The sequence below is a fragment of the Chrysemys picta genome, chromosome 7 (assembly GCF_011386835.1).
Source record: "Chrysemys picta bellii isolate R12L10 chromosome 7, ASM1138683v2, whole genome shotgun sequence".
Taxonomy (NCBI): domain Eukaryota; kingdom Metazoa; phylum Chordata; order Testudines; family Emydidae; genus Chrysemys; species Chrysemys picta.
In genome coordinates this window covers 74,994,499-75,000,498 of record NC_088797.1, presented here as the reverse complement: position 1 = coordinate 75,000,498, position 6,000 = coordinate 74,994,499, and the positions used below count along the sequence as shown (strand labels likewise).

At 44.6% G+C, this 6,000-nt stretch overlaps 1 protein-coding gene across 3 annotated transcripts in view; it reads left to right on the top strand.

Moving 5' to 3' along the window:
• The first annotated feature begins 377 nt into the window (after positions 1–377).
• Positions 378–6,000, top strand: part of OGDHL (oxoglutarate dehydrogenase L) — a 110,359-nt gene continuing 104,736 nt past the window's right edge. The window contains exon 1 of one of the 3 annotated variants that reach the window (XM_005294012.3): positions 378–560. The gene's annotated coding sequence lies outside the window, so the exon portion shown is untranslated. Of the gene's footprint in view, positions 738–764; positions 905–6,000 lie in introns of those variants that run through there. The other 2 variants (XM_005294013.5, XM_024106956.3) reach the window with 2 other exon arrangements.

Here is a 6,000-nt window from a genome sequence, read left to right as displayed (position 1 = left end):
GGGGGAGGGGTCCCGTGGAGCGGAGGGGGAGGCGGTTGGCGGGGGAGGGTCCCGTGAGGGGGAGGGGTCCCATGGAGCGGAGGGGGAGGCGGTTGGCGGGGGAGGGGTCCCGTGAGGGGGAGGGGTCCCGTGGAGCGGAGGGGGAGGCGGTTGGCGGGGGAGGGTCCCGTGAGGGGGAGGGGTCTCATGGAGCGGAGGGGGAGGCGGTTGGCGGGGGAGGGGTCCCGTGGAGCGGAGGGGGAGGCGGTTGGCGGGGGAGGGGTCCCGTGAGGGGGAGGGGTCCCGTGGAGCGGAGGGGGAGGCGGTTGGCGGGGGAGGGGTCCCATGGAGCGGAGGGGGAGGCGGTTGGCGGGGGAGGGTCCCGTGCGGCGGAGGACAGGTGGGCGCCCCCAGCTCTCCTGCCTTCTTTTCTCTCTTCAGCACCGCCCTGCGGACAGCGCCAGGCGCTCGCTCGCTCCCCACGCGGCCCCTCCCACCCATCGTATGATGACCTCACCGCGCCCAGCGGACGCCGCGTATAGATTCCAAGCGCGCGGCCATCCTTCTCCCACGTGATACAGGTAATTGTCCCCTCCCCGACCGTCCCACAGATGAGAGACCCCCGCCCCACATCCCGTCCTCTCCACACTTTGGCGCTGCGACCGTCAGGGCCGTTTTTCTTCAGTAGCGGCCCGGCAATTGGGGGCTGCGCCGCGCCGCCTCTAGGACCTGCTGGAGCCTCCCCGCCCCTCGCGCAGGTCTGTCACCCGCCCTCCTGCCGGAGCGGCCGGGGGAGACCGTGCCCTGGGCCAAAGGGGCGTCTGTCAAGACTGTGCACCCAGATGGGGCAGGCGGCCTGGTGTGGGGAGAGGGGGACAGGGGCTGGCGTGGATCAGCCGGGCATTGCACATTAGAGAAGAGGCAGGTAATGCCGCCTGGCTGGAGGAGAAGGATGTACAATATCTTTGTAAAGCAGGCTAGTGATTTTAATGGGCAAGGCCTGGGCATCTCTGGGCACAGGTAGGGCTTCCCGGTTTGCCCTTGGGGTGGGAAAAGGCTGGATGAAGAATAAAAATCCTCTTCAGAATTCTTCGCCCAACAAAGGCTCTTTAGGGCATGGGGAGGCATTTTAGGGATAAGTGCCTGTTTGTTAATATTGCTATGCTGGTGTAGTACCAAGCACAGCAGACTTCCTACAGTAGGCTGCTTCTGGACCATGGTGGCTAAGCTGGGTGTTTATGATGATGGATTTGAGTTGTTGTAGTCTAGCCGGGCACGTAATCCAAATTAATAGGGTCATCTCTGCTTTAGACAGTACTGTACATATGTTTTGGACTAATGTAATTTGGCTATTAATATGTATTCAAGTAATCCTTGACTACTCTTTGTTGCATTGTGTGACCTCCCTATGGGTTGCAGTAGCACAAATATGAAAAAGAGTAAGTAAATTGAAAAAGACAATCTAATAGTGTTGACACTTTATACTAAATACTAAATCACTTTATTATGCAAAGAGATGGAGACTTAAATGGTCATTCAAGTTTTTCTCTAAAGTTTAAAAAAAAGCATTCTTTTGCTTTCATGATTAGAATACTATATGTAATTACATAATACCATCTACTTCTATGGGAGGTAGTATGGCCTAGTGGGACTCAGAAGACCTGGACTCAGTGTGACCTGCTGGCTGACCTTCAGCAAGTGACTTCACCTTCTTGTGCTTGCTTTCTCATCTGCAAAATGGGACTAACGATGCTTTCCTTCCTTGTAAAGTGCTTTGAGATCTACTGATGAAAAGCTCTATATAAGAGCTAGGTATTTATGATCTGGCACTTGGAATGGAAATACATTTTTAATTGTGCCCTTAGGATTCATTTCATCCTGAATCTGTAAAGGAAGGTCTTCAATGTATAGTTTTCCCCTTCTCTTATTCATCCAGGAATTGTACTGAAAAGCAAAAGAGAATGGTAATGCTGATCCTAACTTGATTACTAGCTTTCCAAAGGTTTCAGAGTAGCAGCCGTGTTAGTCTGTATCTGTTCTTCTTTTAGCTTTCCAAAGTGAGGGCCTTTGAGTGAGAGGCCTGCAGGGCTGAAACAATTAGAGAAGTCTGTTAAGCCTTCATTATTATGCAAAATTTAGATACATCACTATGAATGTCTTGACAATCTGATTAGCTGTAATTATCCCATCTTGGGCAAGGTGAATAACAGACTGATAACATCCTTGTATTCCGTGGTCATGGTAGATTGATGCATTTACATTTCACACAAGAGGCTGAGGGCTTGTCTTCACTACTGCACTACATTGAAGCAGCTGTGCCGATATAGCATGTCTGGTGAAGACGCGCTTATGTTGTCTGGAGAGTGCTCTCCGGTCAGCATAATTACTCCACCTCAACGAGAGGTAGAAGCTATGTTGGTGGGAGAGCGTCTTGCGCTGATATAGTAGACAGCACTTTAAGTTGATGTAACTTATGTCGCTCAAGGGGGTGGTTTTTTCACACCCCTGAATGACATAAGTTACATCGACTTAGGTGGTAGTTTAGACAAGCCTTGAAGAACAAAAGTGACTTTCCTTCTCCTTCCTTTCAACTAGTTGTTCTAACTACTCCAGGAAACTGAATGTGATGGTAGTCATTATTGTGATGCTACCAACTTTATTTTCCACTAAAGCATGACTTGGCTTTGTGTTTGTTTGTAAAAGATAGGGTTGTATTTTCATTTCCTGACTTATTTTTTCACTATATGTTAATTGGGTTTTGCTTGCATATTGAGAATCTCAAGTATTTATTGTGTGTGAATAAATCGTTTGGCTACCCAAAAACTAAACAAAACCAAACCCACCAAAACAAAAAACACAACCCAAAACAAAACCATTAAGGGGAATGGATATTTCTACATTTAGTACAGTTCCTCTCTGCAGGAAAAAACAAGGATTTATTTTGTAGTGATGTCTGAGCAATCCTCCTTCCCTTCTCCCGTCTGCTTCTGTGATCCAAGGCTACTTATTCATACCTCCCTTATTCAATTCAAATATCCATCAGGCACCAGCTTCTATGGGTTTTTCTACCTTTATCCATTCTTCTGCACCAACCATATGTTATAGAGAATTATGCTGTTGAGGAAACTCTTAAGAGGGAGTTGCATGAAATGAATTTTGAAAATTAGCCATGCTAAGGGACAGACCTTTTCTGAAGGTTGGGCCAGACTGTTAATGTTCTTCATGGAGACTTTATACCACAAAGATCTAAAAGACCCACTATATACACCTGGTGTTCTAGGAGGAGAATGAGGTGAGTACAGTCTCCATGCCATACTTAAGTCTAATGAGCAATTAAAAGAATCAGCTACAGTGTATCAGAAGATTACCATTGATACTGGCCCTACTGTGCCACAACCTTTCCCTTCCACCTCCGCTTCCTCTAAAAGGAAGATTAGACACGGGGCTGTGGTAAGTGACAATCTTGTCAATGTCAAAAGATAGTTTCTTGTGCAGAGTTGAAAACTAGTTTATCTTAAGTTGTACTACAGTACAGAGATATAGGCTTTCAGACTTAAATCCCCTAATGCTGTCTTTTTTTCCTCCACTATTTTAATGCTGGCGTGGTTTATTTTGTTTAATAAATATCAAGTTTGCTTTTCCTTCCAGTTCAGTACTCCCTTCTCATTTTTCAATCCCTAGTAGAGATTTAATTAATATTTTCCTTTTGGTTGCTCAGCATGCTCCCTTGCCAGTCACTGTTTTCATTTCAAGGTTGATTTAGGAGGCATTGTGAAATGGAATAATCCTAACTGCTGCTTGATTCTGTCTGTTGCCCTTTGTGCTGGTTTTTGAGTGATGGGCTGAGTAGGCCAGAATGCTCTGTGATCACACTTGTGGTCTCTGATTTGCTAAGTGTTGATGCTGACAGCTGATGTCTGTGCAGGAGAGCAGCAAACACAAGGGAGGAACCAGGAGGAAGTTAGATTTGTTGAGCAAAATTAATCCTTAATGTAAACCTGTTGACTTTGGAGTTACATCAGAGATGGCTTTGTCCACTTCTGTTTCGTATCTGTGTAAAATGAGGTATCACTTTTTTTGTTAGTCAGGGATAATATGTCTGGTAAAATTTTGCCTCAGCAATAATCTTTGTACCATCATAGAAGACAACTAATGTGTCTTTGAGTTTGTGGATTATATATTTAATAGTTCAATTATCTCTTAAAATGGGACACTGACCCTCTTTTGAAATTTAAGCAGAACAAGTGGAAGATGGCTGGAGTCACCTTGCTTCTGTTTTTTTTTCTCTGCTGGAATATTTAAGGGATACAATCAACTTGAGATCTAGTCCATGTTTTTAAAAATGAGGTAAAAGTAGCTTTTGGTGTTGCATCTGCCCTGAATACCCAGGTCAAGTTTTGTGCTTTTACCATCACTTCCTTGTTTTTTAAATGTTTCTCTTCTGCAGTTTTAGTTGTTCTCAACTCTTTGCCATAACAACATTACCAATACTTGTAGCATAGGTAGTTGGAACATCATCCAATATATAAGCATGGTTTTTAAGTTGACAATGACTCTTTAAGGACTAATTCAGTGTTCATGCTTTGTATCCCTGTATTTTTTCATGCCTTTATTTATGCATGCATGCCTGCCTGCCAGTGAGCAAAGTGATGTTGTATAAGCAAGGATTTGTACCCATTTACCTCTTGGCTTTCTTGTTCCTGATGTGAAGTCATATACTTCATTGTGACGTCTCAGTTCTTTCCTTGATAACACATTGACATGAGAAATAGACGACTTTTATATTATGCTATGGCAGATGATATGATATGATATGATATGCACATAATTGCTTTTAATGCCATTATATTAAATAAACTATATACTAGAAAATATCACGTAGAGGTCAAAACTATATATTCTTAACTCTGCCAATGTGATCCCAAATGGTTTTGGATTTTTGTATGACTATCATCTGTTTCAAAAATATTTATTATTTATTGGTATTACCATAGCACCTGGGTGCCCTAGTCATGACCAGGACTCTGTTTTGCTAGGCACTGTACAAAGACAAAACAAAAAGACAGTCCCTGCCCCAAAGGTCTTACAATCAAAGTATATAACAACAGATGGAAACAGATAGACAGATGGGAGTACAAGGAAACAAAGAGGCTGCGTTAGTTAGTTTGATAGCTAGTCATCTCAGCATACCAGGGCCATAACTGTTAATTTTTTTGTAGTCTTCACGGAAAAGGAATTTTAAGGAAGGATATGAAGGAGGATAATACTAGCTTGGCAGATGTTTTGGAGCTCCTCCAAAGTGTGAGGGGCAGCATGGGAAAAGGTACAAAGATGTTTGTTTGAAGATGTAACAAGTTGGTGATGGAGGTTGGCATTATGGGCATATCAGCTAACATCTCGATAGTGAATTAAGAGATGATTGGTAGTGTGGGGTTAGACCATGAAGGGCCTTAAGGGGATGTCTACACTGCAGCTGGGAGGTGTGATTCCCAGGATGGGTGGACAGACACACTAGCTCAGCTTGAGTTAGCATGCTAAAGTAGCAGTGTGGATGTTGCAAAACTGGCAGTGGCTCAGACTAGCCTCTCGAACTTGGACCCAGGGGGTCAGGCGGGCTTGGACTTGGGCAGCTAAACTGAGCTATATTGAACAGAGCCACCATGAGTCTGTCTGTCCGTGCTAGGAATCACACTTCCCAGCTGCAGTGTGGGCATACCATGAGAGTAAAGACAAGCAGATTATGTTTGATGCAACAGAGAGGGGGAGAGCCAATGGAGGAATGCAGAGAAAGGGGTGATGTAGTCAAAGTGGTGGACTAGGACAACAATTTTAGCAAGAGCATTCTGAATGGATATGAGTGGACCAAGATTGTATTTGTCAAGGCCAGAGAGAAGGATGTTGCAGTAACTGAGATGAGAGCCTGAATGAGAGTTTTAGCTTTGTGGCGGAATAGGAAAGGCTGTATCTAGCAATGTTATGAAAGAATTGACATTACTTTCAGATGTACTGGGAATATGCAAC